The following is a 13,360-nucleotide window of genomic DNA, read 5'->3' as shown; positions in this document are numbered from 1 at the left end:
TTGAAGCCTTCATCCTAAACTTTGCCTATAAAAACTCTTCTGGAATTCCCTCATGGTCCACTGATTGGGAGTCCACTTGCCAATAGAGAAGAGGTTCTATCCCAGGTCAGGGAAGATTTCTCATGCTGTGGAACAACTAAGTGCATGTTCCACAGCCACTGAGCCGAGGCTCTAGAGCCAGCAAACCACAGCTACTAAACCCATGTGCTGCGATTACTGAATCCTAAGCACTACTAGAGCCCATGCTCTGCAACAAGAAGCATCCTGATAAGAAGCCTGCACACCATCATGCAGAGTAGCCCCCGCTTGCTGCAACTGGAGAAAGCCCTTATGCAGCAACGAAGACCCAGCACAGCCTAAAATAAATAAAAATGTAGATATATAAATAAATAAAACTCAAAAAGCAAAAACTCTTCCCCAAAACCATCAGGGGGTTTGTGGCTTTTGAGCACAAGCCACCTGTTCTCCTTGTTCGACCCTGCAATAAACCCTCTGTTCTCTAAAACTCCAATGCTTTGGTTGGTTTAGCCTCATCATGCTTTGAGAACACAAACTTGGATTCAACAACAGTGATGATGAGTCATTAACTCAAACAAATTTTCCTGGTAAAATATTTTGTGGCTGAATATTGTCAACTTTGATGGGTTAAATGAAGTTTGATTGGATGTAACAAATAATGGAATAGCCAACATAGTCAACAAAAGAGTCCGAAATGCAGTACTTGGATGCAATCTCAAAAATGACTGAATGATCTCTATTCATTTCCAAGGCAAACCATTCAGTATCAGAGTAATACAAGTCTATGCCACAACCATTAATGCTGAAGAAGCTGTAGTTGAACAGTTCTATGAAGACCTACAAGACAGTCTAGAACGAACACATAAAAAAGATGTCCTTTTCATTATAGGCAACTGGACTGCAAAAGTAGGAAGTCAAGAGACAACCTGGAGAAATAGGCACATTTGGCCTTGGAGTACAGAATGAAGCAGGGCAAAGGCTAAAAGAGTGCTGCCAAGAGAATACACTGGTCATAGCAAGAACCCTCTTCCGACAACACAAGAGAAGACTCTACACATGGACATCACCAGATGGTTAATACCTAAATAAGATTGATTATACTCTTTGCAGCCAAAGATCGAGAAGCTCTACTCTATACAGTCAGCAAAAAGAAGACCAGGAGCTGACGGTGGCTCAGATCATGAACTCCTTATTGCCAAATTCAGACTGAAATTGAAGAAAGTAGGGAAAACCATCAGACCATTCATGTATGACCTAAATCAAATCCCTAATGATTATAGAGTGAAAGTATAAGGGACTAGATCTGATAGAGTGCCTGATGAACTATGGACAAAATTTCGGGACATTTTACAGGAGGCAGTGATCAAGATCATCCCCAAGAAAAAGAAATGCAAAAAGGCAAAATCGTTGCCTTAGGAGACCTTACAAATAGCTGAGAAAAGAAGAGAGGCTAAAGGCAAAGGAAAAAAGGAAAGATATACCCATTTGAATGCAGAGTTCCAAAGAATACCAAGGAGAGATTAAAAAACCCTTCCTCATGATCAATGCAAAGAAACTGAGGAAAACAATAAAATGGGAAAGACTAGAGATCTCTTCAAGGAAATCAGAGATACCAAGGGAACATTTCATACAAAGAAGGGCACAATAAAGGACAGAAATGGTATGGACCTAACAGAAGCAGAATGTATTAAGAAGAGGTGGCAAGAATACACAGAAGAACTATACAAAAAAGATCTCCATGACCCAGATAAGCACAATGGTGTGATCACTTACCTAGAGCCAGATATCCTGGAATGTGAAGTCAAGTGGGCCTTAGGAAGCATCACTATGAACAAAGCTAGTGGAGGTGATGGAATTCCAGTTGAACTATTTTTAATCCTAAAAGATGATGCTGTGAAAGTGCTATACTCAATATGTCAGAAAACTTGGAAAACTCAGTAGTTGCCACAGGACTGGAAAAGGTCAGTTTTCATTCCAATCCCAAAGAAAGGCAATGCCAAAGAATGGTCAAAATACTGAACAATTGCACTCATCTCATACACTAGCAAAGTAACGCTCAAAATTCTCTCAGCCAGGCTTCAACATTATGTGAACCATGAACTTCCAGATGATCAAGCTGGATTTAGAAAAGGCAGAGGAACCAGAAATCAAATTTCCAACATCTACTAGATCATCAGGAGAAGAAAAGAAAGTTCCAGAAAAACATCTACTCCTGCTTTATTGACTACACCAAAGTCTTTGACTCTGTGGATCATAATAAACTGTGTCAAATTTTAAAGAGATGGGAATACCAGACCACCTGACCTGCCTCCTAAGAAATCTGTGTGCAGGTCAAGAAGCAACAGTTAAAACTGGACAAGGCACAACAGACTGGTTCCAAATTGGGAAAGGAGTATATCAAAGTTGCATATTGTCACACTGCTTATTTAACTTATATGCAGGGTACATCATGTGAAATGTTGGGCTGTATGAAGCACAAGCTGGAATCAAGATTGCTGGGAGAAATATCAATAACCTCAGATATGCAGATGACACCACCCTTATGGCAGAAAGTGAAGAACTAAAGAGCCTCTTGACGAAAGTGAAAGAGGAGAGTTAAAAATCAGGCTTAAATCTCAATATTCAGAAACTTAATCACGGCATCTGGTCCCATCACTTCATGGCAAATAGATGGGGAAACAATGTTAACAGTGACAGACTTTATTTTGGGGGGCTCCAAAATCACTGCAGATGGTAACTGCATCCATGAAATTAAAAGACACTTCCTCCTTGGAAGGAAAGCTATGATCAACCTAGACAGCATATTAAAAAGCAGAGACATTACTTTGTCAAGAAAGGTCTGTCTAGTCAAAGCTGCATTTTTTCCAGTAGTCACGTATGGATGTGAGAGTTGGACTATAAAGAAAGCTGAGCGCTGAAGAATTGATGCTTTTGAAATGTGTTGTTGGTGAAGACTCTTAGTCCCTTGGACTGCAAGTATATTTAACCAGTCTATCTTAAATGAAATCATTCCTGAATATTCATTGGAAAGACTGATGCTGAAGTGGAAACGCCAACATTTTGGCCACCTGATGCAAAGAACTAACTAATTTGAAAAGACACTGATACTGGGAAAGATTGAAGGCGGGAGAAGGAGACGATAGAAGATGAGATGGTTGGATGGCATCACTGACTTGATAGACAAGAGTTTAAGTAAGCTCCAGGACAGGGAAGTCCGGCATGCTGCAGTCAATGGGGTTGCAAAGTGTTGGACACTACTGAGCAACTGAACTGATCTGAACTGACTAAATTTATTGCAGTAGAGTGACAGTTTTTTCTTTACTTAAAATAATATACTAGACTTTGGTCTAAAGTAAAACTGGAAGTTGATGCGTTACTAAAACAACTAAAGAGAAAATAAAGATTATAAGTAACTCACAATTAAGTCTATCGTGCCAAAAATGAATGTTTTGTTCTCAATTATTTTACGTACTGTAATTTTCTTTTTACATTTTTGAAATGAAAGCTAACTTTCTAATGCCTGTGAAATAATGTTCATATTCTATGGCAAGACAAAAAACATTTAAACATAAACATTTTTCTCTGCCCCTTGATCTCCTCTCTCCCCTCTAGTTTGTATTGTGTATCAACATTATGCATGAGCCAAACCTCGCCCATCCGTAGAAATACCCACCCAACCATAAAGAGCAACATTCTTTTAGCACCAACAAGACAGCATCTTAAAATATAACACCCTTCTAACCATGACGTTCAGAGCTGGATTGTGTAAAATGTCAATAATACATCATTTAATATATAGCCCTCTGTCTCACAAAGCTTATATAACTGTGCCTTGACTTCTAATGTGTGGAACAGTTCTTGGAGCTTTCCAAGATGCTTTTTCTGGGTTATAATCCTCAGTTTGGTTTGAATAAAATTTTCCATTTCTTTCTTAGATTAACTGATTAATTTTTTTCTGACAATTTAAAGAACTCAGTTGTTTTCTAACCATAACTTCTTGTGGCTGAAGGATTGCTTAAAAAATTTCAGAGGCTTTCTATAAAACAAATAAAAAACTTCTGTGATGAACAAGTAAAACAGTTTTACTGAGATTATAGCCTATACTGTATATCATAATATAAAGTTTTCACATTAAGTAAAGTTACCTTATGGTTTAGTTTATATAATGCTGCCACAAAACATAAGCTGTACTTCATTAAATGCAAATGTATATGTGGATTTCGGTTAAAGCTGCTTATTTTGTAATATTTAGTCTTTCAAAGGATCTACCATATAGGATACAGTATGTGTCCTCCAGAAATCCAGATGTAAATTTTAAAAGCCCAGGCAGATGTAAACTTAAAAAGTCATTATCATGCTGTCAGTGCTACATCAGAGGAAGCACCATCCATCTAGGTACACAAACCACAACCCCTATGTGTTCCTTGTCCCTCAGTTCAGTAAGTCTGCAGTCCTATATACTACTCACTTTAGGAGCAGACTTGCTGTTAAACTAATGAGGCTTTAACTTTAGGCACTTCATTTGCTCAGTCTCTTCTAAGGCTTTGAAATAGGCTGTAGAAATATAGGGGGAAAAGCATTATAGATTTGTGCTGGGCATTTAATAAAATATTATGTTTTTTCTCTAAAATTTTGTTTTAAAATGTAGTAATGGTTATCACTTTATAAAATAAATATTTTTAAAAAAAGAAAAAGAAGGAAGAAAATAGTTTGATTTTTTTCTCATTCGAAGTATTCACTTTTCACTAACTTTTGCATTTGTGATTTTATATATTTTCCCAAAGATTTATGAATTATAAAAGTTTCTCAGATCATAAAACTTGATTCCATTGCTTAATATCTCCTTTTACCTAACCCTCTTTACTCTAGACTCTGAGTTTTCTTATCTGATTTCCATTATTTTCAATATTGCTCATCAATTTTTTCTAAATAGAAACTTGTGCTATAAGGTATGCAATAGTTATGATTATGCTACAATTCCTTTCCCAAGATCTTAATAATCTTCCACTGACCAGTGGGTAGAGTGTACAGGCTTCTCTGGTGGCTCGGACAGTAAGGAAACCACCTGCAATGCAGGAAACCTGAGTTTGATCCCTGGGTCGGGAAGATCCCCTGGAGGAGGGCATGGCATCCCACTCCAGTATTCTTGCCTGGAGAACCTGGTGGGCTACAGTTCTTGGGGATGCCAAGAGTCAGACACAACTGAGTGATTAACACTTTCACTTTCAAAGGGTAGACTATAAATCTGTAATATATTTATAGATGTTAATAGTTTTCTATTGTTGCTGTAACAAACTACTACAAACTTAGGGGCTTAAAACAACACAAATTTATGTTACAGTCCTTGAGATCAGAAATTCCAAAATCAACAAAGCAGCAGGATTCTTAACAAGGCTCTGGAGGAGAGTAGGATTACTTGCTTTTTCCAGCTTTTGGAGGAGACTACGTGCATTCCTTACTTCATGGTCCCTTTTTCCATCTTCAAAACCAACTGTGTAACATCTTCAAAATTATCTTTCTTCCTGAATTTGGCTTCCCTTATCATATCTCCTCTGATTCTGACTCTCCTGCCTTTTCTTCCTCTTATAAGCCACTGTAATTATACTGAGTCCACTGATAACCCAGTGGAATCTCTCCATCACAAGATTGTTAAATTACATTTTTCAAAGTCTCTTTTGTTATATAAACTAACATGTTCACATCGTCTGGGAAAGTGGACACTTCCAAAGGCTCTTACTTTGTCCATCATACATACACCATATTGAGCTTCTAACTAATGCCTCAGTGTGCTGTACTCAGTCACTCAGATAAGTCCAACTCTTTGTGCCCCTATGGACTGTAGCCCACCAGGCTCCTCTGTCCATGGGGTTTTTTAAGCAAGGATACTGGAATGGGTTGCCATTTCCTCCTCCTGGGGATCTTCCCAACCTAAGGATCAAACTGGAGTCTTTTTTGTCTCCTGCATTGCAGGCTGATTCTTTACCACTGAGACATCCAGGAAGCCCCAACTAATATCTCTCTCTGTTTCTAAATTTGTCATCATATACCACCCCTTAACACCATATGATAGTCTTCAAAATAATAACATAAATAAAAAGTGATATAACTGAGCTGCGATAACATGGACATCACCAGATGGTCAATGCTGAAATCAGATTGATTATGTTCTTTGAAGCCAAAGATAGAGAAGCACTATAAAGTCATCAAAAACAAGACTAGGAGCCGACTGTGTCTCAGATCATGAACTTCTTATTGCCAAATTCAGACTTAAATTGAAGAAAGTGGGGAAAACCACTAAACCATTCAGGTATGACCAAATTCAAATCCTTTATGATTATACAGTAGAAGTGAAAAATAGATTTAAGGGACTACATCTGATAGACAGAGTGCCTGATGAACTATGGAATGAGGTTCGTGACAGGAGACAGGGATCAAGACCATCCCCATGGAAAAGAAATGTAAAAAAGCAAAATGGCTGTCTGGGGAGGCCTTACAAATAGCTGTGAAAAGAAGAGAAGTGAAAAGCAAAGGAGAAAAGGAAAGATATAATCATCTGAATGCAGAGTTCCAAAGAATAGCAAGGAGAGATAAGAAAGCCTTCCTCAGCAATCAATGCAAAGAAATAGAGGAAAACAATAGAATGGGAAAGACTGGAAATCTCTTCAAGAAAATTAAAGTTACAAAGGGAACATTTCATGCAAAGGTGGGCTCAATAAAGGACAGAAATGGTAGGGACCTAAAAGAAGCATAAGATATTAAGAAGAGGTGGCAAGAATACACAAAAGAACTGTACAAAAATGATCTTCATGACCCAGTTAATTACAATGGTGTGATCACTCACCTAGAGCCAGACACCCTGGAATGTGAAGTCAAGTGGGCCTTATAAAGCATCACTACGAACAAAGCTAGTGGAGGTGATGGAATTCCAGTTGAGCTATTCCAAATCCTGAAAGATGATGCTGTGAAAGTGCTGCACTCAATATGCCAGCAAATTTGGAAAACTCAGCAGTGGCCACAGGACTGGAAAAGGTCAGTTTTCATTCCCATCTCAAAGAAAGGCAATGCCAAAGAATGCTCAAACTACCGCACAATTGCACTCATCTCACACTCTAGTAAAGTAATGCTTAAAATTCTCCAAGCCAGGCTTCAGCAATATGTGAACCGTGAACTTCCTGATGTTCAAGCTGGTTTTAGAAAAGGCAGAGGAACATAGATCAAATTGCCAACATCTGCTGGATCATGGAAAAAGCAAGAGAGTTCCAGAAAAACATCTATTTCTGCTCTTTTGACTATGCCAAAGCCTTTGACTGCGTGGATCACAATAAACTGTGGAAAATTCTGAAAGAGATGGGAATACCAGACCACATGATCTGCCTTTTGAGAAATTTGTATGCAGGTCAGGAAGCAACAGTTAGAACTGGACATGGGACAACAGACTGGTTCCAAATAGGAAAAGGAGTTCGTCAAGGCTGTATATTGTCACCCTGTTTATTTAACTTATATGCAGAGTAAATCACGAGAAATGCTGGGCTGGAAGAAGCACAAGGTGGAATCAAGATTGCCGGGAGAAATATCAATAACCTCAGATATGCAGATGACACCACTCTTATGGCAGAAAGTGAAGAGGAACTCAAAAGCCTCTTGATGAAAGTGAAAGTGGAGAGTGAAAAAGTTAGCTTAAAGCTCAACATTCAGAAAACGAAGATCATGGCATGTGGTTCCATCACTTCATGGGAAATAGATGGGGAAACAGTGGAAACAGTGTCAGACTTTATTTTTGGGGGCTCCAAAATCACTGCAGATGGTGACTGCAGCCATGAAATTAAAAGACGCTTACTCCTTGGAAGGAAAGTTATGACCAACCTAGATAACATATTCAAAAGCAGAGACATTACTTTGCCAACAAAGGTTCCATCTAGTCAAAGCTATGGTTTCCTGTGGTCATGTATGGATGTGAGAGTTGGACCATGAAGAAGGCTGAGTGCTGAAGAATCCATGCTTTTGAACTGTGGTGTTGGAGACGACTCTTGAGTGTCCCTTGGACTGCAAGGAGATCCAACCAGTCCATTCTGAAGGAGATCAGCCCTGGGATTTCTTTGGAAGGAATGATGCTAAAGCTGAAACTCCAGTACTTTGGCCTCCTCATGCGAAGAGTTGACTCATAGGAAAAGACTCTGATGCTGGGAGGGATTAAGGGCAAGAGGAGAAGGGGACGACAGAGGATGAGATGGCTGGATGGTATCACTGACTCTATGGACGTGAGTCTGAGTGAACTCCGGGAGTTGGTGATGGACAGGGAGCCCTGGTGTGCTGCGATTCATGGGTTCGCAAAGAGTCGGAAACGACTGAGCGACTGATCTGATCTGATCTGATACAAGGATTGAGCTGAAAATACACACACAGATACACGTACACATAGATATAACTATGTAACCGGCAAACATACAAGTAGATATTGTTATGCCAATTTTTGCATATTAAGAAACAGACATTTGGATAGGTTACTTCCATGATCACAAACTTGGTCAACAGTGGAGCCAACCCTCTACCTTGCTTGTAACAGTCTCTGAAAGCTTTTGCCACACTTTCTTCCTCATCCAAGAGAAATCAATCGAATATTTGCTATGTGTTTTTGGTTCTATGAAATAGTCCAATATCTCACCCTTGCCAGTTTCTAACTCAAATATCTACAATTTTTAATTCCCTCTCTTATATGCCACAGCCTTACTTTATGTCACCCAAGAAACAGGAGGCAACAGAGTTTCAAATACCATCTTAAAAACAAACACTTTCCATAAATGATATATGTGGCAGAAAAAGGCTCTTGAACATTGAAATGGGGGTGGGAGGTTTTAAGGGCTGTAATTAGCTGTAAAACTTGACTGTCACTGTAGATTTCAACAGATTTAATTACTTAGATAAACTTATGCTTGTTAGTGCCTATGAAGTGTTAAGTGCTATGTTAGGCCCTGGAGATTCCATGACAAGCCATAAACACTGACTTTGTCTTCAAAGAAAATGAATAATTTAATAAAGAATTACAGTAAAGTTTGTTAAGTGCTATGAAAATGTATTTCAGGGGATTTAAAGCTTATCGGGAGTGGTCAGGGAAAGGTTCCAGGTGGAAAAGAGGCTTAAGTTGACACAAAAAGAGTGAGTAAGATTAAGTGAGATGAAAAGGGGGGGCTGATGCCAAAATGTAAACCACTGGCAGGTGGCCTCCATATCATTAAAGAATACAACTTCTAGGAATGAAGCACTAAAGCCAAGGGAAGGTGATGATCAGTTATTTAGAAGGCCCTATCTCTCACAGTTGACTATTCAATGTCAAGAAATAAAAAACCAGAAGTATTTTAACAGGTATGATATTTCATAGTTACAACAAGCCATATAAGAGGTTTAAAAAATGGAATTTTTCTTGACTAATTTTTCAGCCTCTGTCAGGTGACTTACTGTATTAGCTTTCAGGTGAATTCAGTCCTATCCCCAAATTTTTCAGGACACTTCCGAAGAGTTTAGCCACTAATTAAACACATCAGTGAGGATTTCCCTGGTGGCCCAGTGGTAAAGAATCCTCCCGCAACTGCGGGAGATGCAGGATACAGGGGTTTGATCCCTGGGTCGGGAACATCCCCTGGAGAAGGAAATGGCAACCTACTCCAATATTCTTACCCGGAATATTCCATGGACAGAGGAGCCTGGCAGGCTACAGTCCATGAGGTCGCAAAAGAGTCAGACGCAACTTAGTGACTAAACAACAAAAACAAGCAGCACATCAGTGATGCTCAAAAGTTCATCTCCATATCAATGTTTTCCCCTTAAGGGCTTTTCTCCCTCTGTCACTCCCATCTTATTTTAAATGCTCAGGACATGATCCCTGCATGCCAGTTCTCAGTGGTGGTATTAGCACAGTGTGTGTGGTGCTGGCACAGGAAAGGAGAGGGCTCATTCCTTTAGGATTTTAGCTGAAAAGCACTGTAGTAGGGATCCCACAGCTCATCTCCTCAGAATCCAGAGCTGGCCTCTGGCCTGTGTGCTAATGTCTCTGTATCTCGGAACTGTAGACAGTGGTGCATCTTCAGCACCGCCCCCCCATCATCAAGGCATGTGCACTCATCCGCCGTGAGTCCCCTTTTCCTTGGGGTGGTTTCCTGGCTCACTCCCCACTGAGACTCCTTAGTTCACTCTGGGCCTGTGGGAATTATGTATCTCCTCACCCTACCTTCAGACTTGTGGGAAACTAAGGGGGGTTATCTAAATACCTCTCACGCCCAGATGTCCCCATCTTTTCCCCAGGGTACAAATGCCGCCTTCCTTTCTTGTGCTGCAGTTGAAAAACAAGAAATCAGTCTCTTCTTTACCCAGGTGAGCGCTGATCTTTCCAGGAACTCTCTCATTCCTTCCTTTTCCTTCCCTGACCCACCCTGGCAGAGGCGACGTAAGCACCACTTTTTCCATTCTGCCTTCTTCCACCTCTTCTTTCAGACTCTACTTCTTTCCGGGTTCAGCATTTCTCAAACTCAGCATTACTATTTTTTGAGTCCAGGTGGTTCTTTGTTGTAGGGGGTTCTCCTGTGCACTGTGGGGCCTTCAGCAGCATCCCTGGCCTCTACTCACTATTCACTGACAATCGCCTCTCTGATTGGAAAGATCAAAAATTTCTCCAGAGATTGTTAAATGTTCTGTGGCCAACAAAATTACCACCCATCAGCTCTCCCCATGAAGTAGTAATTTTTTAAAAAATATTTTTAATTATTTCTTTATTTTTGGCTGTGTTGGATCTGTGTTGCTGGGGGGGCTTTTCTTTAGTTGCAGCCAGTGGGGGCTACTTTCCAGTTGCAGTGCACAGGCTTCTCATTGTGCTGGCTTCTCTTGTTGCTGAGCATGGGCTCCAGGGCATGCAGGCTCCAGTGGTTGAATCATGTGGGCTTAGTAATCGGGGCTCCCAGGCTCTAGAGCACAGGCTCCATAGTCATGGTGCATGGGCTTGGTTGCCCCATGGCATACAGGATCTTCCCAGACCAGGGATCGGACACCTGTCTCCTGCATTGGCAGGACCCTTCACCACTGAGCCACCAGAGAAGCCCCATGAAGTAGTAATTTTGTCTACACTATGGCAAAGGAAATGAACAGATTCTATCAACATAAGTCTATTTAAAACTATTTCAATCTCATGACTGAAATCTATAGCTATCTTTCTCTATAACCTCAGGGAGACTACAGACTTAACATCTTTCATTTGCTGAATCCCATAAGCCCTTTCCTTGTTTCCCAGGGACAACTGTAACCCCAAATCTCTTAGAATTAGAGTCAAAGGCCAGTAGAGCAAACACTTCACACAGGTGGTGCTTTTATACCACGAATTAAAATTTGAACCATCATGGTTTTAACAAACATCTAGAAAAGGATTCATAATACACAGTTAAATAGTTTTTCTATTTTGGACATTTCTAGATTTTGGACAATGCAATTATTTACTCTTTTTCAAAAATTATGTATACATGTGTAGAATCTGCTTAAAAATTAGCTAAACAACGGCTATATGGCTATCCCTAGATACATCTTATATTAACTAGTTTAATGTTTTTATTCTCTCACATTGGACTTAATTATCATGAGATTTTTTATATTTAGAATCCCAAACTCATTATTACTCTGTTACTGATATAGCACATCTTAACTCCTTTACTTTCTACCCTCTGTTCCTTTTATTGTGTCAGAGGCAGAATGATTCTTCGAATCAGCCTACATAACTTTTGGTCACGCCAAGCTGCTTTTCTTTTATCATGATACACAATCTAGTAGATAGACTTCTACGAACCACATGCATCATTTTGGTTGGCCTTAGAGAAGGTGTTTTCAATATTCTACCTATGTGCTTAGTATTTTTACAATTAACTTATGATATATTTGAGAGTAAGGGAGGAAAGCAATTTTCAGAGGGAATACAACTTTAAGTTTAATGCAAACTAATGTACAATCAATCAGTAGTATTACAAGAGAGAGAGAAAATTGCAACTGTTTTGAAATTGCACTAGTCTAGTTCATTTTACTGCTCCTACTATAAATGTCTGGGTTTACACATTATTATAAACAGGAATCTAAATCATTGCAACCAGTTTAATGGTGTAAACAAAACATTAATAGGACCAACAAAATTAGGTACAATAATGCATTTTCAAACAAGGGTATTTATCCTGCCATGTTCTAAAACCCAAACACATAACTAACCTGATAGTATTATTCTCAAAGTATACATTCTACCAAAGACTAATTATTTTTCTATAAAAATTCTGTTACAGGATAAGTTTTAAAAGGTCACTTCTACTGTAAAGTAAAGTTAATTAAATTATACATAAAAATTGGTGGTAGTTAAAAATGTGAGTCCTTATTCATTTCGGAAGTTTGAATATTTAGTACAATTTCAGGTGCATGTGAAAGTCGCTCAGTCACGTCTGACTCTGTGCGACCCCATGGACTACACAGTCCATGGAATTCTCCAGGCCAGAATAGTGGAGGGGGTAGCTTTTCCCTTCTCCAGGAGTTCTTCCCAAACCAGGGATCAAACGCAGTCTCCTGAGTTGCAGGCAGATTCTTTTCAAGCCGAGCCACAAGGGAAGCCCTCAGGTGCATAGTGGGTGCTTAATAAATATACACTGGAGTGAATGAAGGAATTCAAATTTTAAACAATAATATGCATGTTAAATAAAATAGTGAGAGAGAAAGACCTATGTGATAGTTTGCAAGTGTCTATACAACCTAAGTGTTCCATAAATGCTTGTGATCTAAACTGAAGATGATATTATGGAGGAGCTGAAGAGAGAACTCATAGAGTGCTGATAAAGCTTATTGATAACATGGGGTAGGCTCCTAATGAGCTTGACTTTTAGTCACATCATTGTGTAACCCCTCCTTCAGTGAGAACTGGACTTCATGATTCACTTCTGATGAATAGAGTAAGGCATGAAGAGATGTTACTTCTGAGATTAGGTGACAAAAGACCATGTTTTTTCATCTCGCTTCCACATCCTCTGGCTCTTCTCACTTGGATGAAGTTAGCTGTCATGTTATGAGCTGCTTTATGAAAAAGACTCAGGTGACAATGAGCTGAGGGTGACTTCCTACAGCAACAGCCAGTAAAGCCCTGAGGCCCTCAGTCCAACAACACACAGAAGTGAATCTTAACCACCATGGACATAATCTGGAAAGCATTTCCTCTCCCAGTGGAACCCTGGCGTGACTACAAGCACAGCCAACACCTCAGCTGCAGCCCATGAGTGAACTGGAGTCAGAGGACCGTGTAAGTCATGCCCAGATTTCTAACCCATAGAATCTATGAAAT

The 13,360-nt window shown here is 39.6% G+C and overlaps 1 pseudogene; it reads right to left on the bottom strand.

The window, feature by feature from the left end:
- Positions 1–13,360, bottom strand: part of LOC113900244 — a 142,507-nt pseudogene that overhangs the window by 109,851 nt on the left and 19,296 nt on the right.

The sequence above is a fragment of the Bos indicus x Bos taurus genome, chromosome 2 (assembly GCF_003369695.1).
Source record: "Bos indicus x Bos taurus breed Angus x Brahman F1 hybrid chromosome 2, Bos_hybrid_MaternalHap_v2.0, whole genome shotgun sequence".
Taxonomy (NCBI): Eukaryota; Metazoa; Chordata; class Mammalia; order Artiodactyla; family Bovidae; genus Bos; species Bos indicus x Bos taurus.
The sequence above is the reverse complement of the archived record's forward strand: the minus strand, read 5'-3'. Positions and strand labels throughout refer to the sequence as shown.